Source organism: Rana temporaria, chromosome 5, assembly GCF_905171775.1.
Source record: "Rana temporaria chromosome 5, aRanTem1.1, whole genome shotgun sequence".
Lineage (NCBI taxonomy): Eukaryota > Metazoa > Chordata > Amphibia > Anura > Ranidae > Rana > Rana temporaria.
Window position 1 is genome coordinate 347,248,797 of NC_053493.1, and position 21,991 is coordinate 347,270,787.

Consider the following 21,991-nt stretch of genomic DNA (forward strand, 5'->3'; position numbering starts at 1 on the left):
GGGATTTTATGTGATAGACCAACACAAAGTAGCACATAACTGAAGTGGAGGGAAAATTATAAATAGTTTTTTTTTTTTTTTACAAATAAATATTTGAAAAGTGTGGCGTACATTTCTACTCTACTCTTTACTCTGATACCCATAACTAAAATCTAGTGGAACCAATTGCCTTCAGAAGTCGCCTAATAGTAAATAGAGTCCACCTGTGTGTAAGTTAATCCCAGTATAAATACAGCTGTTCTGTAAAGCTCTCAGAGGTTTGTTAGAGAACCTTATGCTGACCATACATGTTCAATTACCTTGTACAATTTTCCTTTAGATTTACCAAAAACCATAGAGGTCAAAACTAAGCAACAGTTTCAATTGTATCCAATTAGGCAGGCCCTTGCTCTACATAGCTGAAGGCGAATCTAAAGAGAATTATACCGAAAACATTGTACTAACAAGCTGATAAGGAGAAGATGGTCTTGTACAGTGTTTTTGCCAACATTAAAACAAACAAAAAAGGCTTCCCTAAACTGAATGGAAATCTTTGGCTCAACTATTCCACCACATTACATAAAAATTGCATCCTTTAGATCCTTTGACAATTCTTTTGCTTTCCCCATGACTCAGAATCCAGAAAGGTCAGTGCAGCACTGGATGAAAGATGCAAGGGTCTGTTCAGAGTGCAGAAACTCATTGACCTTTTATAAACACACACACACCTCCCAACTTTTTGAGACGGGAACGAGGGACGTCTATTAGCAAAAGCATGTAAGCATAGGACACACCCCTGCCATGCCCCTTTAAAGGCGAATCATACAAAAAAAATTGTTAAAACCACAAATGTTTTTTTTAACCATTACTATTCCTTTATATTGGCTTTTGAAATTTAAAAATGTAGCAATTTACAAATTGGATGAAAGGTTTAGCACTGGGAAATACGTTTTGAAACATAAAAAGTGCATTTTATATACAACTATATAGATGAGACCAAAATGAGAGACAAATGAGGAGGAATGAGGGACAATGCTCCAAATCAGGGACAGTCCCTCGAAATCAGGGACAGTTGGGAGGTATGCACACTAATTACAAGCAAACAGATCACAGGTGAGGATGGTTACCTGTAATAGCCATCCAAACCCCTTTGTGTCAACTTATGTGCATGTTATCAGGCCAAAATCACCAGGGTATGTAAACTTTTGATCAGGGTCATTTGGGTAGTTTCTGTAGCCATCAATATGATTGAAAAAGAGTAAACACAATTGATTGATAATAAATGGCTTCAGCCAAACACTAACCATGAGTGAAAGAAATGTTTTTGTGTTATCATTCATATTCTCTGAAAAATTGCCCAAAAATAATAAAAAATCATACATTTTGCCAGGGTATGAAAAATTATAAGAACTGTGTGTGCGTGCACGCACGCGTATATGTGCACATTTTTTTCTTATTCTCAACAAGTCATGCTTTTAATATTTACTCAAGAATATACAAAATTTAAAAAATATGGGCCAATTTTATCACGTAAACTACAGTCTATTGTAAACATTTTTTTTATTATTTTCAATATATCATGACTGGTAAATAGCACTTCATGGTCCTCCAAAACAGCATTGCGTGTAAAGAGCTGGGAAACTGTAGATCAGCTGTCCCAGAAGATTATTTCATGAAGTTGGCAGCTCTGATATTGGCTGGTCTGACCCACATAGTTGCCTCCTCATTATTCCTAGATAGAAGTAAGCTTGGTAACACTACTACACTATGAGAAAGGCATTGTATCCAGTTGTGCCATGGCTCATGTTGTGGACCATCTTTCTTATATATAATAGATGACGCTCCCCGGTAAATACCTTTCAATGTAGCACAATAGGGGACATATCATGAACTGCGCCAGCATAATCAACCGTATTAGAGAGACAAAATATTACAACACGCTATGAATCAAAAAGCGCAAAATCTGTAGGCATGTCGTGTGCAGATAAATCATATCTAAGGAGAATATCAGCCCTGTCCTCCTCAAATTAATGCAAAAAAAAAAATGTAATTGTGTAGCATAAAGAAGAGGAAGCCAGAGCATTAATTAAATTACGTTAGCTAATTAGCTTGTCTTGTCATTTCAATTCCGTGTGCTCTGCTCACTGGGCCAGATAAATCAAGCGTGTCTAGCTCACACTGACACTAATATATTTTATTCCAACCTCAGATGACGTTTCTGAGCAAAGTTGGAGGTTAATGCATGGATATGATCATCCGTTTTTGTTAGGGATGATTTGTTGTTTCTGTAGGATTGTATCATCATCTTTTATGTTCAGGAAAATGTAAATTAGTAGCAAAATAAACATCCTGACCCAAGGCCTACGAAACCATCAATAGCCTTATATGGATCCTTGCTAGTACAAGATGGGAGACGGTTGTCATGGAGACATAGCTGGACAATTTAGTACTATTAGAGGATGTGTTTGTTTTTTAAGGATGTTTTAAAGTGAACACACACTCTCTTTAAACTTTTAAATGTAAAAGTCCTGCCCAAGGGAAGAATCATGAGAAGTCCGCCATTATCTTTATTAGCCAGAAAAAACTATTCTGTGCCCATCTCTAACTTTGTTATTTGCGATTATTTCATAATTTCTTTTGAATTGGAAAACATTAGGAAACGGGTAGAACAGATGTGACAAAAGTAACTTGGCATTGTAGGGGTACTTCAAAAGCGAGCCTGTGCCCATATTATGCACACTGTGGCCCAGATTCTCAAAGGAGATACGACGACGTATCTCCAGATACGCCGTCGTATCTCTGAGTCGTCGTATCTATGCGCCTGATTCTTAGAATCAGTTACGCATTGATTTGTATTAGATCCGACCGGCGTAAGTCTTACGTCGTCAGATCTTAAAGTGGAAGTAAACCCACCTATAATTTTCAGCCAAGGAAGCTGCCATCTTGGCCTATGTTTTATCTTCAACTGCCATGGTGCTGCACATGTGATCAGTTATGACACCAGCCATTGGATGGTTTGACAGTTTGGCTGAGAGCACAACCAATGGGACAGTTAGCAATCCCGGCATGCCGGAAATGTAACTGCTTTTTGAAACTGAAATCGATGGGTTTACTTCCGCTTTAACTGCATATTTACGCTGGCCGCTAGGGGCATGTACGCTGATTTACGCCTAGAAATATGTAAATCAGCTCGATACGCGAATTCACGAACATACGCCCGGCCGACGCAGTATAGATACGCCGTTTACGTTAGGCTTTTCCCAGCGTAAAGTTACCCCTGCTATATGAGGCGTACCAATGTTAAGTATGGACGTCGTTCCCGTGTCGAATTTTTAAATTTTACGTTGTTTGTGTAAGTCGTTCGCGAATAGGGCTGGGCGTCATTTACGTTCACGTCGAAAGCATTGGCTTCTTGCTGGTTAATTTGGAGCATGCGCACTGGGATACTTTCACGGACAGCGCATGCGCCGTTCGTAAAAAGCGTAATTTACGCGGGGTCACATAAAATTTACATAACACACGCCCACATCTACCACATTTGAATTAGGCGGGCTTACGCCGGCCTACTTACGCTATGCCGCCGCAACTTTCGTTTGAGAATACGGCACTTGCCTGTAAAAGTTGCGGAGGCGTAACGTAAATAGGATACGTTACGCCCGCACAAAGATACGCGATTCTACGTGAATCTGGGCCTATAGTGGGGAAAATAATTATTAGATCCCCTGCAGATTTTGTACATAGATGTACCTAAATGATAGAGACAGAATATCAACCAAAATATCCAGAAAAAACACAATACAAATGTTATAAGCTGCAACTTTCAGTTCAGGATGGATTTTGGTCGATTCTTCTTTACAGATATTCTCCAAGGCCTGGTTACATACTTACATAGTCAGGTTGGAAAAAAAGACACAAGTCCATCTGGTTCACACCTATGCAGGTTGCAGTTTGCATTTTACAGGTGCATTTTGCATTTTTCAATACAATTTTTTGATCCATTGAAGTTTATGGCACCAAAAATGCATAGATGTAAACATGACCCTCTGAAAAAACATAATAAATAGACCGTAGTGGGTTTCTGCAGAACTGAAAATGCGCAAAAAAATGCATAGGTGTGAACCACGTCTAAATCCTTAAGGTTTCTTGGCTGTCGCTTGTCAACTTGAAGTTTCAGTTCCCTCCATATTTTTTCGATCGGATTAAGGTCTGGAGACTGGTTAGGCCACTCCATAAACTTAATGTGCTTCTTTTTGAGCCACTCCTTTGTTGCCTTGGCAGTATGTTTTGTGTCATTGTCATGCTGGAAGACCCATCCACGACCCATCTTCAGTGTTCTGGCTGAGGGAAGAAGGCTCTCAACCAAGATTTTACAATACATTGGCCCCTTAATGCAGCAAAGTCATCATGTACCTTTAGCAGATAAAGAGCCCAAAGCATAATGTTTCCACATCCCTGCTTGACTGTAGAGATGGTGTTCTTAGGGTCATAGTCCACATTTTTCTTCAACCAAACACGACGAGTCAAGTTAATGCCAAAGAGCTCAATTTTGGTCTCCTCTGACCACAGCACTTTCTCCCAATTCTTCTCGGAATCCTTTAGATGTTCATTGGCAAACTTCAGACGGGCCCTGTACATGTGCCTTCTTGAGGGGGATTTCAGTCAATATTGTGTTACTAATGGCTCGTTTGGTGACTGTGGTCCCAATTGCCTTGAGATCATTATAAGCTCTTCCCGTGTAGTTCTGAACTAATCCCTCACTTTTTTCATGATCATCCTTACCCCATGAGGCAAAATCTTTCATGGAGCTCCAGACCGAGGGCGATTGATGGTTATTTTGTATTTCTTTTTTCCATTCGCGAATATTTGCTCCAACAGTTCTCTCCTTCTTACCAAGCTTCTTCTCGATTGTTTTGTAGCCCATTCCAGCCTTGTGCAGGTCTATGATCTTGTCCCTGATGTCCTTTTTTTACAGCTCTTTGGTCTTGCCCATGAGGTGAGGTTTGAATAAAAGAAAGATTCTGTGGACAGATGTCTTTTATAAACAAAGTTGTCATTAGGAGCACCTTCTTAAATTGACAGGACTATGTACCATTGTAGCCAGTCTGTGGGAGCCAGACTGGCTGATTGGTTGATATTCTGTCTCTATTATTTAAACTACACCTACGATAACAATGATAGACCCTTAATTTCTTTGTAAGTGGGCAAACTTACAAAATCTGCAGGGGATCAAATTCTAAACAAGTAATTACAATGAGCCTTCATACATCTCTCTAAGTATGGGCACTGTGGAGAAATTTGTTTTGAAAGTGTTTCCCCTCAAGGTTTTCTTACTGTTCTGCACCCACCCTTCTAAGCAGGGATTTGTATGCGATTTGTTTTTATAATTTATGAGATTTCTATTCATATCCTGTTGTGATAAAAATAGCGTGGGCAAAATTGTCAGGATAAATCGGCATTCGTAAAGTAACATTCATTTCTAGGGGACTGGTAATCTCCATATTTATGAAGCTTCATGCTGGAAGAATTGATACCTCTCTGCTTACTTTATGTAAGATGAGAAGCATATCGGTTTTCTTAAGCCTCTTTATCTGCTCATTCTCTATAGCTAACCCTTGCATGCCCTCTGCTGTATGTGAACAGAAAGCCATATTGTTAATATAGGTATATGTCAATGTTGGGCTAGATCAATACAATAATGCTACACTGCACAACTTCCACCATCCACTTCTGACATACCAGGTGAGTAGGAAAAGATCTGCAGACCTATACACAGGTGAATGACATAGAAAAGTCACAAATAGTCAGATATCTGCTTGGCAACAATGGGTGACAAGATATCCTTCTGTCATCACTGTTTGCTGAAAGCTTTGTGTAACTGATGCAACATACATCTGAATGTTCCCAATAGTTCTCCAGCCCACCATTTAGTTCTCTGCAAGGATGAGGAGACTCTGAAAATAACAGATGACCCAAAAAGCACATTTCAAATTTTAGGGTAAAACGTGCATATGGCAAGGAGGATGCTGATGGAGCAAGGACCAACCTCTAGAAATTGAGAACCATATGTATAAAGTAATTAGTTGGAGATTTCACTGTACTTCCTGTTGGGGCTACAATATCCCCAACGAGACAAGTATGGGAAAAATTTGATGGGATTTGCCAATCCCTACTCTATCCCAAACAAGACACATTTTTATTCCCCATGCATCTCAGAAATATACTTTCCTTTCCCTCAATCTCCCCATCAATATGTTCTGTTCTGGGAGCAGGACATACCCAGTACTTCCAGGTATGGGGGAGCAAGGCTTTTTTTCATCCGGAATGTGGGGGAACACAGTTCCGTCGCCTCCAGCATTCAATGTATCTAATGGCATGGGGTGCTGGGGTGTGCTGGAGGGTCCATTGATGCTGGCTGCTGGAGGGAGGATCTATTTTTTAGTCAGGGGTCTATTGTTGCTAGGGGGCTTATGTTGCTGGGAGGGATCTACTGTTGGAGGGAGGGGTATATTATTGCTGTAGTGTCTGGTAATACTAGCTGTTGTGAGATCCATTGTTGCTGGTGGGGCCTATTGTTCCTGGGGTAGAGCTGCTGTTAAGGTAGATTTTGTTTCAGGGGGTTTATTGTTGCTGGGGGGGATTTGTTGTTGCTGCAACTTCAGAAAAGGTTCCTGCACTACTTTGGTCTGACTTTTGATGCGACTTTGGTCCAGAAAATGTAACGTCAGAACAAAATCTGGTGCAGCTCTGCATAGAAACCGTCTTCCAAGTTTTATTGTCAAAGCTTAATTGAACAAGCTGGATTTAGAAGCCGATTGGCTACCGTGCACAGCTGCACCAGATTCTGAGAGCTGCAGTTTTAGACTCTTTTCACACAGAGGCAGTTTTCAGGCATTTTAGCGCTAGAAATCTCACCTGCAAAGCGCCCAAAAAATGCCTTACATTCTCTGAAATGGGTGCTTTCACAATCGGGCGGTGTGCTTGTGGGCCAGTAGAAAAAGTCCTGCAAGCAGCATCTTTGGGACGGTTTGGTAGCACTGTATATAGCGCTCCCAAAACGCCTCTGCCCATTGCAATGAAAGGGAAGTGCTTCCGAAGCCCCTGAAAAGTGCCCTGCTAGCAGCGCAAAAGCATGCGTCGCTAAAACAAGCAGCACTTTACCGCTAACGGCTGGCGCTTTCAGTGTGAAAGCAGCCTTAGTAAATCTCCCCCATAGGGACAAAGAAAACAATCAAATTCTGACGGATGTTGCAAATCTTCCTCACTTTACTTCCTGTTTTGCCTGGTAGGAAGTATGGAGTTTTATTTCCCTGTTCTGACCCTCAAATAGACAGGAAAAGTGGAGAAGTCTCTCAAAGGCCCCTTTCACATGGGCGCCTCCGTTCTGAGCAGAGTGGAGATGGACAGAGTCCCGCTATCCTCTGTGGGGAGATTGGATGAAAATGGACCCCTTGTCCGTTTTCATCCAATCCAGCAGACGGATGGAAAATAGGACCACCATCTATCTGGTTTGGTAGAGAGGATCAGATCGGATAGCAGCGGGTGTAAGCAGACAGGTCACCGCTGAAATCCGCCGCTCCATAGAGGTGAATGGAGTGTCCGATCAGGTCTGCCTGAATAACTGACAAGCAGACCTGATTGCAAAGCCGAGTGATACAGACTACAATAAACACATGACAGAGGTTCTTAATCCCTCTCCACACCAACCAAAATAGCATAAAAAAATAAGCTTTTGGCTGGAGATGTGTTGTAAACTTGTGCAACACCACATTATCCTCGATGGATCTCAAGTCTGCAGCACAGCCAGAAAAGAACTGGGCATCATATGGCTAGCTTCTTTTTCCTTCCCATTCTTCTGCCCGAGCCACACTGAACTGACACTCCATCTAATTATCACACCAAACGGCACAGTATGTAAATGAGACATTAGTGTGCAGCGCTCAACCTCAGCCTCCATATGATGAAACAATCTCAGCCAAGGGAAATATTGTGACACTGAATGCAAACAACTGCTGTAAACTGGAGTTAAGAAATTTGAAACATCAATCTGTGTTGCAAGATTTATGTGTCAGTGTGGCGAGGAGAGGGATGAGATTTCCGGCTGATTGAATTTATTAAATTCTAAGAAGTAAAGCTCAGTGAGGCGATACCTCCAGGATCCGGATAACTCCAGAGCTGGATTCTAATTTGCACACTTAGAGCCACAGATTAGACTTAAGCCTATAGAAAACCCAGTCACATCACCATGTACTGTGTCTAGGGAAAGAATACGGCCTACACACAGGAGATGCACCCCCTTCATCTCAGGAAGCTGTATGTCCCTACATACAGGAGATGTGCTCCCCTCATCTAAGAAAGGCATACGGCCCTACACACAGGAGAGGCAACCCCCCTCATCTCAGGAAGGAATATGGCCCTACACACATAAGATGCACACCTCATCTCAGAAAGGCATACAGCCCTGCACAAGGAAGTGCCTTTCTGGAAGGAATACGGCTCTACACACTGGAGATGTGCCCCCCTCATCTCAGGAAGGAATAAGGCCCTACAAAACAAGAGATGTGCCCCCTTCATCTCAAGGAGGCATATGGTCCTACACACAGACGTCCCCTGTCTCATCTAAGAAAAGCAACTGGTCATACACACAAGAAAAGTGCCCCCCTCATCTCAGCAATGCATATGGCTCTACACTCAGGAGACATACACCCCCCCCCATATCTCCACAAGGCATATGGCCCCACACATAGAAGATGTACCCCCATCATCTCAAAAAGGCATATGACCCCACACACAGAAGAAGATGTACCCCCTTCATGTCAGGAAGGCCTATAAGGAGAGAGAAAAACACAGGCACATACACATAGGATGCACCCTCTTCATCTCAGAAAGCCATACCTCCCTATATACAAGAAATATGCCCCTCTCATTCGGCCATAAGTATAGAAGTGCCTCCTTCATCTCAGAAAGGCATATGGCCATACACATAGGCGATGTGCTCCCCCTCAGCTCAGGAAGGCATACGGCCCTACACACAAAAATGAGCTCCCCTCATCTAAGGAGAGAAGTGCCCTCTTCATCTCGAGAAGGCATATGACTCTACATGCAGGAGATATGCCTCCCTCATCTCAGAAATAGATACAGCCCTACACACACAGATGTACTCCCCTCATCTCAAATATTTATTTTCTTCTTAAAACAACTTGCCAAAATCTCCAATCACTTCCGGTGACTCTCCAGCAGCTGTAATTGGAGATTGACGAGTTGGCTATAGGGGGGGGGGGGGAGTCGCTGCCTTAGAGGTGGCCTTGTTGTTGGTTATTTAGTGGGCACACTAACAAGGTTTACTCATTATATCGTGTACCATAGCGTATACGCTGCTGGTATTCTGTGAAAACAGGTAACTCGTCAAAATCTCCAATTACTGTTGCTGGATAGTCAGAAGACGTGGTTTGAGATTTTGGCAAGTTGTCCGTTTAAGCAGAAGAGGGGCACTAATGTGACAGCAGTAGGCGAGTGTGTGTTCCGTGATGTTAAGAAGCGGATTGTAATATAAAGGAGTGAGTACTGATGAAAGGGGGGGGGGGGTGGTCACTGATATAATGGAGGACTAAAGACACGGGAGGTAAAGGGGGCGACTGATGTGAAGGGGGCTGAGAACACTATTGTAAAAGGGGGAACGTTTGATGTATAGGTCGAATGTGATATAAAAGAGGGCTGTAATAGGAAGGAAGACTGTTGTAAAAAGGCCACCAAGGACATTGATGTAAATAGGGGACCATGATAAAAATGTAGGAGGGAAACCATGGTGTAATTGAGAACGCCATTATGTTAAAGGGGTAAAGGAGGAAGCGGTGATGTGAGGACACGGATGTAAAGGTTGGGTTGTGATGTAGCATGGGGAGGGCTGTGATGTGAAGAGGGACTGAATACAGATATAAATGGGGGACTGTGATGTAAAGGAAGAGAAGGGAAGGGGGGGCTGTGATGTAAAGGAAGGGAAGGGGGGTTGTGGTGTAAAGGAAGAGAAGGGAAGGGGGGGCTGTGATGTAAAGGAAAATAAGGGGGGGGCTGTGATGTAAAGGAAAAGAAGGGGGGGCTGTGATGTAAAGGAAGAGAAGGGGGGCTGTGATGTAAAGGAAGGGAAGGGGGCTATGATGGAAGAGAAGGGGGGCTATGATGTAAAGGAAGAGAAGGGAAGGGAGGATGTGATGTAAAGGAACGGGGGTTGTGGTGTAAAGGAAGAGAAGGGAAGGGGGGCTGTGATGTAAATGAAGAGAAGGGGGGCTGTGATGTAAAGGAAGAGAAGGGAATGGGGGTCTGTGATGTAAAGGAAGAGAAGGGGGGTCTGTGATGTAAAAGGAAGGGAAGGGGGGGCTGTGGTGTAAAGGAAGAGAAGGGGGGTCTGTGATGTAAAGGAAGGGAAGGGAAGGGGGGGCTGTGGTGTAAAGGGAGGGAAGGGGGGGGCTGTGATGTAAAGGAAGAGAAGGGAAGGGGGGCTGTGATGTAAAGGAAGAGAAGGGAAGGGGGGGGGCTATGATGTAAAGGAAGAGAAGGGAAAGGGGGCTGGGATGTAAAGGAAGGGGGGCTGTAAAGGAAGAGAAGGGAATGGGGGGCTATGATGTAAAGGAAGATAAGGGAAGGGGGGCTGGCATGTGAATGAAGAGATAGGGGGGGCTGTGATGTAAAGGAAGAGAAGGGAAGGGGGCTATGGTGTAAAGGAAGAGAAGGGATGTGAATGAAGAGAAAGGGGGGGCTGTGATGTAAAGAAAGAGAAGTGAAGGGGGTCTGTGATGTAAAGGAAGAGAAGGAAAGGGAAGGGAAGGGGGGCTGTGATGTAAAGGAAGGGAAGGGGGGCTGGGATGTTAAGGAAGGGAAGGGGGGCTGTGATGTAAAGGAAGGGGGGCTGTGATGTAAAGGAAGAGAAGGGGGGGGCTATGATGTAAAGGAAAAGAAGGGAAGGGGGGGCTATGATGTAAAGGAAGAGAAGGGAAGGGGGGCTGGGATGTGAAGGATTTGAGTCATAGCACAAACATGAGATTTGGACCTCTTCTAAAAGAAAAGGTTACCGACGTGTGAATTTTAATTCAATATTCTTGGTCTACATGAAAAACGGAAATACTCAGAATGTAAGGTAGTGCTCTTTGTATGCATGTTAGGCAATGAAAACCTGTGTGGTTTGTAATATGTACAAAATCTAAGATGGAGATAAAAGTGCAATCCTTACATCCCTGGCACAGTGCTAATCTGGGCACACATCAGTGGCGACTGTACGGCAAATATGATAATTGTTATGCGACTCTGCAACTGCGACGCTCCCACTTCTACTTCCATCATCATTAGAACTAAAATAAATTAACATTATTTCAAATCTAGTCACGGAGAAGTAGATGAATTGAAGATCTTTAAATTCCTACAACTTGCTCTGCAGAAATGACTTGTTTCCACACAATGTGCACAGACTTCATCAAATATTACAAGCCTAACCCAGACTTAAATCAATCTTTAATTAGTTCATTAGCAGTAATTACTGGAAAGCCACAGCCACATAGCTGTATCTGACCGGAGCACAGTTTGTGAATGAACACATTATAAAAGCATTCAGCAGATTTTCACAATGCTGCGGGCTGATTCATGGAATACAGAAGCACTGCAGAGGCCACGAGCCAAGCGGGAGCGGAGGAGCTCAGCTGTCACAGCGACTATAAAGGGGAAAGGAATGTCATCACTTTACCGTCAACATATGTAACAATAGAAAAGGTGTTTCAGAACTACGACGGTGAAAAACAGCGTAATTTGATGTGCAATTATACATGTTTATATTCATTATGTGAATTCTGGTTTATTTACATGCCTTTGTTTATATTTGTGTATTATGTCATTTATATGACATATTTATATGCCTGGGTTTAGATTTATATGTCATCACTTTACTGTCAACATTTGAAGTCATAGTAGAGGCCTTTCAAATTACTAGGGTGAAAAAAAACATTGTATTCTGTCATGCAATTAATATATAATTATATTATTTCTCGTTTATTTCACATGCCTTCTTTTGTTTTTTTGTATCATGTCATTTATATGCCTTTGTTTACATCCATGTGTCATCACTTTGCTGTCAACATTTGTAACACTAGCAGAGGCGTTCCAGAACCCCAAGGTTAAAAACATGGAATTCTGACATGCAGCTGCTCAAACAAACAAGTCTAATGCCGCGTACACACGATCATTTTTCAGCATGAAAAATACCTTGTTTTTAAAAAAACTAATTTTTTAAAAAACGTAATTTAAAATGATCGTGTGTGGGCTTGCACATCGTTTTTCAGGTTCTGAAAAACAATTTTTTTTTTTCTGAACATGCTGCATTTTTTAAGGTTGTTTTAACCACTTAAGCCCCGGACCAATATGCTGCCTAAAGACCCAAGGTGTTTTTACAGTTCGGGACTGCGTCGCTTTAACAGACAATTGCGCGGTCGTGCGACGTGGCTCCCAAACAAAATTGGCGTCCTTTTTTTCCCCACAAATAGAGCTTTCTTTTGGTGGTATTTGATCACATCTGCGGTTTTTAGTTTTTGCGCTATAAACAAAAATAGAGCGACAATTTTGAAAAAAATGCAATATTTTTTACTTTTTGCTATAATAAATATCCCCCAAAAACATATATAATTTTTTTTTCCTCAGTTTAGGCCGTTACGTATTCTTCTACCTATTTTTGGTAAAAAAAAAATCACAATAATCGTTTATCGGTTGGTTTGCGCAAAATTTATAGCATTTACAAAATAGGGGATAGTTTTATTGCATTTTTATTTTTTTTACTACTAATGGCGGCGACCAGCATTTTTTTTCGTGACTGCGACATTATGGCGGACACTTCGGACAATTTTGACACATTTTTGGGACCATTGTCATTTTCACAGCAAAAAATGCATTTAAATTGCATTCTTTATTGTGAAAATGACAGTTGCAGTTTGGGAGTTAACCACAGGGGGCGCTGTAACATTTAGGGTTCACTGTGTGTGTGTTTACAACTGTAGGGGGGTGTGGCTGTAGGACTGACATCATCGATCGAGTCTCCCTAATAAAAGGGATCACTCGATCGATGCGCCGCCATAGTGAAGCACGGGGAAGCCGTGTTTACACACGGCTCTCCCCGTTCTTCAGCTCCGGGGAGCGATCGCGACAGGGCGGCTATAAACGAATAGCCGCGCCGTCGTCCCGGTTCGCTCCCGAGGCTTACCGACCGCCGCATGTACCGGGGGGGGGGTCCCGATTGGACCCCCGACCAATGTCAAGCAGAGCACGTACAGGTACGTACATGTGCCTGTCCGTGCCATTCTGCTGACGTATATGTACATGAGGAGGTCAGCAAGTGGTTAAACAATGTCTTTTTTCGGGTTGTAAAAAATGATCGTGTGTGGGCTAAAACGACGTAAAAAACCTGCGCATGCTCAGAAGCAAGTTATGAGACGGGAGCGCTCGTTCTGGTAAAACTACCGTTCGTAATGGAGTAAGCACATTCATCACGCTGTAACAGACAGAAAAGCGTGAATCGTCTTTTACTAACAGGAAATCAGTTAAGCAGCCCCAAGGGTGGCGTCAACCGCATGGAACTTCCCCTTTATAGTGCCGTCGTACGTGTTGTACGTCACCGCGCTTTTCTAGAGCATTTTTAAAAAACGATGGTGTGTGGGCAACATCGTTTTAATGATGAATTTGGAAAAACGTCGTTTTTTCTACATGCTGAAAAACTTCATTTTTTTTCATGCTAAAAAATGATCGTGTGTACACGGCATTAATCCCCTGTGCATTGTGGCCACCATCTCATGTCTTAGGTCACCTTAAAGTCTCGTACACACGATCGGATTTTCCACGGACAAAGCCTCGAAAATGTTGTCCGAGTGGCGTTGGCCATGAACTTGTATTGCATACAAACGGCAAAGAATTGTTTGCCAACAAACACAAAACTATGTGGTTTTTCAGCCCACTAGCGCTACCTTTTGGGCAACTTCTGCTAATTTTGTCTTATGGTTAGCATTGCTGCGGAGCATGCGTGTTTGTACTTTGGATTTTTTTTTTCGATCGGATAATCCGACATCACACATTAGTTGTCGAAATTTTTTAAAGCATGCTATCCCAAATTTGTTGTCGGAAATTCCGACAACAATTGTCCGATGGAGTGTACAAATGGTCGGATTTTCCGACAACATCCTGCCATCACACAATTCCGTCAAAAAATCTGATCGTGTGTACAAAGCTTTAGGGCCCCATCAGACCACCTATGAACTGCAGTAACACAGTAAGACGCTTGATATCGCAACATGCGCCACTTTGCGTGCTGGGTTGTGGCGCCATTTATTTAAAATGGCAAACCACTGCAGTAGGTGCCAACTCACCGATCCTGCAGCACACCACGACGCACATGCCCTACATTTCGATATGCTGCATAAAAGAGACGCATGGATTTGTTACCTTACATTGGCAGTCTATTCTAAATGCAGTAATGCACCTCAAATGACTCTAAAGGGAGTCTTAAAGTAGAGCTGTCACACAAGAGTTATGTAGGCTGTCATGGCTGGCTTTCTTCTGAGAAGTTTAACTGTTTGAACTGCAGATGCTGCTAATAAAATTAATGTATTTATCGGGGTAAAGCGTGCACCGGCGTATAGCGCGCACCCCAAACCTAGAAGGGAATTTTAAGGAAAAAAAATAAATACTTACAGTTTGAATGCCCCTCGTCGGTGTCTTGCCCGGCGTCCATCGGTGGCCTTGTCCGGTCTGGCATCCGTCTGCGGCCTTGGCGGTGTCCTCCCCGCTTCTCCCGTCTCTGAGCGCCGCCGCCTACATATACCAAGTGCCGTACACTCGGCTAGGCTCGGCCACGCTCAGACACACTCGGCTCCTCTTGCATAAAGGCTAGGAGGCGGGACAGGGCGTGAGCCGAGCGTACTGCGCTCTGTATATGTCGGCGGCGGCGCTCAGACAGCGCGGATCGGCGTATAACGCGCATCCACGATTTCCCCCTGATTTTAAGGGGAAAAAAGTGCGCGTTATACGCCGATAAATACGGTAATTACTTGGGAGTCAGAGACTCAAAGCACTGCAGCTAAAGTATCAGCATTAAAGCCTGGAAACATGCAACTTCAAGAGCATAGGTTGGCAATCGCAGCCCACAAATTTTGTTTAAAGGCCGGTTTTCACCTGTGCAATCAGTTCCAGTGCGTTTGAGTTCCAGAAAAGAACATACTGCATTTTTTCCGCACTGAACTGTACCAGAACACACCTAAATGCACACGTCATTGAAGGTGAAGAAAAAAAAAAGAAAAAAAAAGGGGGGGGGGGGGGGGGAAAGATATGCACGGGAACGCACTGAAAATGCACCAAAAACACATATGCAGAAACGTATTCGGACTACATTTCTATAAAAATACCCTAAAAAGAGTAAGGTAAGGTAGATGCCCTTAATCTGATATACATTATATTGTCCAAAGTATTGTGACGCCTGCCTTTACACACACATGAAATTTAATGGCATCCCGGTCTTAGTCCATAGGGTTCAATATTGAGTTGGTCCACTCTTTGCAGCTATAACAGCTTCATATCTTCTGGGAAGGCTGTCCACAAAGTTTAGCAGTGTGTCTATGGGAATGTTTGACCATTCTTCAAAGAAGTACATTTGTGAGATCAAACAATGATGTTGGACGAGAAGGCATGGCTCACAGTCTCTGCTCTAATTCATCCCATAAGGTGTTTAACCACTTGAGATCCGCGCTATGGTCGAAAGACGTCCATAGCGCGGCTCTCAAGTGCCGGGAGGACGTCCACAGACGTCCTTCCGTTGTTGTTCCCTGTGCGCGCCGCTGGGGGCGCGCAGCGGGGAAACAACGTGCCCGGCGCATCGCTCGGGAGCCGGTGCGAGTGCCTGGCGGCCGCGATGTCCGCCAGACACTCGCGATCGTCGGGAACACAGCTGGTAACACAGCAGGACGTGGAGCTCTGTGTGTAAACACAGAGCTCCACGTGCTGTGAGGGAGAGAGGAAACTGATCTGTGTCCCTTTACATAGGGACACAGCATCGGTCATCTCCCCCAGTCACCCCCCTCCCCCCACACAGTAAGAACACTATGAGGGAATACATTTAACCCCTTCCTCACCCCCTAGTGTTAACCCCTTCACTGCCAGTCACATTTATACAGTAATTAGTGCATTTTTATAGCACTGATCGCTGTATAAATGTGAATGGTCCCAAAATTGTCCGATACGTCCGTCGCAATATCGCAGCCCTGACAAAAAAAATCGCAAATCGCCGCCATTACTAGTAAAAAAAAAAAACAAATCTATCCCCCATTTCGTAGGCGCTATAACTTTTGCGCAAACCAGTCGCTTATTGCAATTTTTTTTTTTTTTTTTACAAAAATACGTCGAAAAATACGTATCGGCCTTAACTGAGAAAAAATTTTTTTTTTTTTTTTTTTTAAATTTGGATATTTATTATAGCAACAAGTAAAAAAAATATATATATTTTTTAAAATTGTCGCTCTTTTTTTATTTATAGCGCAAAAAATAAAAACCGCAGAGGTGATCAAATACCACCAAAAGAAAGCTCTATTTGTGGGGAAAAAAGGACGCCAATTTTGTTTGGGAGCCACGTCGCACGACTGCGCAATTGTCAGTTAAAGCGACGCAGTGCCGGAAGCTGAAATTTAGCCTGGGAACGAAGGGGGTTTATGTGCCCAGTAAGCAAGTGGTTAATGGGGTTGAGGTCAGGACTCTGTGCAAGCCAGTCAAGTTCCTCCACCCCAAACTCACTGATCCATGTCTTTATGGACCTTGTTTGTGCACTGGTGCCTTGTATACCAATGATGTACCTGAAGAGAGGAATAGTAACTACAGTGCCAGTTTACTGAGCTGCATTCTGTAATCTTTGGTGAATGGACTGTGAATCTGTGTCTTAAAGGGGTTGTAAAGGTAAAAAAAAAAATTCCCTAAATAGCTTCCTTTACCTTAGTGCAGTCTTCCTTCACTTACCTCATCTTCCTGTTCTTCTGTCTAACTTCACACTGTAATGCAAAGCTTTCTCCCTGGTGTGGAGTTTCGTGCTCGCCCCCTCCCTTTAGGGGGGAGGGGGCGAGCAGGAGAGTCATGACGCCCACTAACACACAGCTCCTTTCTCTATCTGCAATGTAGAGCGCGTCCTGACTCTCCAGTAGTCCAACTGAGGGGGCGAGCACGACACTCCACACCAGGGAAAAAGCCTTGCATTACTGTGTGTAGTTACAGACAGAAGAACAGGAAGTGAGGATTTCCTAGAAGAAATAAGGACATTTAAAAGCAAAATGGAAGGATGAGGTAAGTGAAGGAGCACTGCACTAAGGTAAAGGAAGCTATTTAGGAAAAAAAAATAAAAAAATTGTACGTTTACAACCCCTTTAAATGCTAACAAGAGAACCGCTAACTCCACTTTTGTAAATATCATTTTCCACTGTTGCTTATCTTGCAATTAAAGTTACTACATTTACAATACAGCCACGCTAATTCCCCCGCTTACATGGCATTAAAGTTCATGTGTGCGTAAAGGCAGATGTCCCAATACTTTTGACATTGTAGTGTATTTCACCATACTTTTAGTCTGGCAGATGTCTGCCTTCAATTGCATCAACATACCAGGTAGCAGGAGCATGATACACATTCCACCCCCACAGAGGTTCCAGCCCTGAATGGGACGAGACTTTCACATACTGCGGTGGAATGTAGACACACTGGGCAGGTCAGGTTTCCATTTTAGTTGTAAAAGTTTAGGATGTGCCATCTATTACATCTTAAGCTGGTTCTCTTTTTTGCCATCAGCTGTCATTCAGAACTGTCATAATAGAAGGGGAAGAAAGAGACATGTGTCCATACTGATTCCTTTACACACAGTGACTTCTCATACACTACATTATTGTATTGGGAAAGAAGCTGGAAATTAGGAAGGGCGCGGCTTTTTCTATATTGTTTATTATCTTTGTTTATCACACGCTAGCTGCTGCCTATAGACTTTGTTGTGGTAGCGCGGTTTTTTGCTTTCCAAATTAGGAAGGTGCCAGCAAAATGAAACAAAAACTATATATCAATAAAAATAGCCCTTTCACACCTTTCAGGCGCTTCTAAACTGCCCATAAAATGCGGAACATTGTTGAGGTGCTTTTCAGGCATTTGCGGTGCACTTTTTAACCGTTTCATCCCCGGAAGAATTTACCCCCTTCCTGACCAGAGCACTTTTTGCGATACAGCACTGTGTCGCGACTCGCTTTAACTGACAATTGCGTGGTTGTGCGATGCTGTACCCAAACAAAACGTACGCTCTTTTTTCCCCCCACAAATAGAACTTTCTTTGTGTGATATTTGATCACCTCTGCAGTTTTTATTTTTTGCACTATAAATAAAAAAGGAGCAATAGTTTAGGCCGATATGTATTATTCTACATATTATTGGTAAATAAAAAAAAAAAAAAAAATCGCAATAACCATCTATTGATTGGACTGTGCAAAAGATATAGCGTCTACAAAATAGGAGATAGATTTATGGCATTTTTATTAGTAATTTTTTTTTTACTAGTAATGGCGGCGATCTAGGATTTTTATCGTGACTGCGATATTAAGGCGGACACATCGGACACTTTTGACACTATTTTGTGACCATTGTCATTTATACATCGATCAGGGCTATGAAAATGCACCGATTACTGTGTAAATGACACTGGTGGGGAAGGGGTTAAACACTAGGGGGCGATCAAGGGGTTAAGTGGGTCCTAGGGAGTGATTCTAACTGTGGAGGGGAAGGGCTACAACTGACATGACAGTGATCACTGCTCGATGACAGGGAGCAGTAGATATCTATTCTGTCACTAGGCAGAACAGGGAAATGCCTTGTTAACATGAGCATCTCCCCGTTCTGCCTCTCTGTGACACGATCGCGGGGTGTGTTGCTTATTAAAGGGGACGTACCTGTACGCCCATTTGCCCACCGCTGCCATTGTGCCGATGTATATCGGCGTGCAGCTGTCAGCAAGTGGTTAAAGAACATGTGACTTAAACTTTTCCAAAAAACATTTTGAAGCACTTTTCGGGTGCTTTTCTGCTGCTTCCCATTTGATTCAGTGGAGAGAGGAGTTTTTGAGAGGCTTTTTTTTTTTGCTCTCTAAACATGCCCCAAAGATGCTGCATGTCGGTTTTTTTTCCACCACACTGACAGTGCACCTGCCATGGTGTAAAAGCATTAATTGATTTTTATGTGAAGCATTTTTCGTAAGCTTTTCAGGTGCCTTTTTTTTTAAAATTTAACGCTAAAGCATATAAAAAAATTCTTCAGGGCCCTTTCCCATGTACGGATCCCATGAGGTTCCGTACATTTCTTATCTGCTTGCTCAGCGAGGATTGCTCTGTTGATCCCCATTGAGCCGGCAGATGACAGAATCGGACCATAGCGGGGACCCCTGAGATCGGGGGTCAGCGGATGTTCATCCGCTGACACCCGCTATCCCATAGGGAGCAATGTATGTCAGTATTTCATCCAAAAACGGATGGATGAAATACGGACATACTGTCCGTACCTGTGGAAGGGCCCTCAGTGTGAAAGGGCTCTTATAAAAAAATATATAAAAGTTGAAAAAATAATAATAGAAAGTTGCCCTTGCAGAGGTTGCCACCATTAAAAACATGAAAATAAACAAAAGTAAGCCTCCTGGTTCTCCGCTGCTCATGCCTCAAGCATAGGCCTTTGATTTGGTCCCACAGACTGTTGCCCAGCACCTTGCTGCACTGGCCCAACCCTGGTCTGGGCAGGGGACCTCCTGGGTGAAGCCCTGCAGACACAGCCTGCTGGTCTTTGGTAAAACCTGGAGAGAAGTTTAAAGCTCTTTGAAGTCTCTGGACTCCAGACCCCAATCTGGTCATTACAAACCCCAGAGAAAATTGAAAAGCCAATTTTCTCTGCACAAAACAGACATTCTGGAGCCCTTCAATCAGCATTTGTGAGAACCCTGTAAGTTTCCTATATTTGAAAAATGTAATCATATAGAGAAACACCAACTGCTCAGCAACTGAAATTTGAAATTAGGCTGACAACAAAAATATAATGAAAGAAAGAAGAGGAACGGGAATGACTGACAGATTCTAATCTGTAGCCTCCCTGGGTATTTCATTTAGACTGGTGTACATTCATGCGCTAGGTGCAAAAACATATTCAGTGCTTGTGGTTTCCATCCAGTATTCTGCCTGGCTGTCAGAGGCTCTCCCAGCAGGACAAATCAAACTGAATAAGATTTCAGCATCAAATGATGAGCTCCTAAATCTGTGCAACAAACACTGGTCGCTCGCTTTGCCTTACATTCGGCTCACTGCATGCACACCCGGACTTGTTTATAAATGGTAAATTACCCTACACCATGTATAAGAACTTGGCATAATTTCAGGCCACCCTTGTGAAAAAAAGAGACACGTTCCAGCAATAATAATCAGAATAAACCAATACGCAGAATTCCCGTAAAGAACAAAGCAGCGGGGTGTTGGCCGGCCACAGTAACAAAGCAGAAGGTGCAGTGCTTCTTTCCACATAAAAGCGAATTAACAATTCATTACAAGTGGCTAAAGTGGAAGAGCCTTCATCTCAAGCACTTAACAAACAGCGCTGTTAATCGCCAATGAACAGGACATTTGTATGCGCTGTCAAGCTGTATTTCAGGAATCTCGTTGCAGGCTAAAACCATAGAGGCTCTGTGCTTTAAATACCTCCGTTACTGCGCTAAAATTCATAAATGGTTCATGGACAGCTTGGCCGTCAATCCTTTTAATGGGCTTTCAGATTGCTGGATTTTAACTTTCATCAGCTACAGACACTTATGGTGCCCATGCACAGGCAGATTATATGCATAATACAGTGTGAAAAAAAAAAACACCTCCATTGGTATGTAAAAAGTTCAATCTATAGTAGGTTAAACTAAGTAGCGGGAGAGGCAGAATTGGGATTTTGTGGGATGTCTCCGATCAATGATACACCTTTGCTTTCATTAGTATTTATTGAGTAGATGAACGGTTGTATAAGGTACTTAATTTATAAAACATTTTTTAATGATACATCAAAAGATGGTGACACAGTCCGCCATATACAGTTCTTGGGTCAATCAAAATATATATATATATATATATATATATATATATATATATATATATATATATATATATATATATATATATATATACATATATATATATATATATATATACATATATACACCGTATTTATCGGTGTATACCGCACACTTTTTTGCCCTGAAAATCAGGGCAAAATCGTGGGTGAGCGGTATACGCCGATACCCGCGCCGAGTTTGAATACTGCGCCAACATATACCGAGTGCAGTACACTCGTGTATTGTCGGGCAGTCTCGGCTCCTCCCGCGCTGACGTCCTGGACGTACAGGACGTCAGCGTGAGAGTAGCCGAGCATTGCCGACAATACACGAGTGTACTGCGCTCTGTATATGTCGGCGCAGTATTCAAACTCGGCGTGGGAAATGAGCGGGGAGGACGCGAGGATGCCGGACATGACGAAGCGGACACCCGAAGCCGTAGACGGACGCCGGACCCGACGAGGCCGCCGATGGACGCCGCGCAAGACACCAAAACTGTAAGTACAGAAAAACTTTTTTCCACAGGAATTCGGGGCAACTTTAGGGGTGCGCGCTATACGCGGGAGCGTGCTATACCCCGATAAATACGGTATATATATATATATATAAATAAATAAAAGAAAAGGCCTGTATTAAAACCCATCCACAATATAGAGAAGAACAGGTCTCTGGCCAGTCAACCAGCAATCAACAATTTCCTAATTTTGGGGCTAGATATAAGGGAGGGGAAGAAAAAAAGGAAAAGATAAGAGGGAGGGCCTGGGTTTGAGTGCCTCAGGGTTGACTAGGACGTATGTTGACCTAGGTCACAAGAGCTATGTTATCTCGGATATCGTGGATCGAAGTCTGCCAGTA

At 43.0% G+C, this 21,991-nt stretch overlaps 1 protein-coding gene across 4 annotated transcripts in view; it reads right to left on the reverse strand.

The window, feature by feature from the left end:
• PAG1 (phosphoprotein membrane anchor with glycosphingolipid microdomains 1) overlaps window positions 1–21,991 on the reverse strand; it is a 331,656-nt gene that overhangs the window by 52,465 nt on the left and 257,200 nt on the right. The window contains exon 1 of one of the 4 annotated variants that reach the window (XM_040354498.1): window positions 17,635–17,841. The exons of the other annotated variants lie outside the window; for them this stretch is intronic. The gene's annotated coding sequence lies outside the window, so the exon portion shown is untranslated. Of the gene's footprint in view, window positions 1–17,634; window positions 17,842–21,991 lie in introns of those variants that run through there. 4 annotated transcript variants of the gene reach the window in all.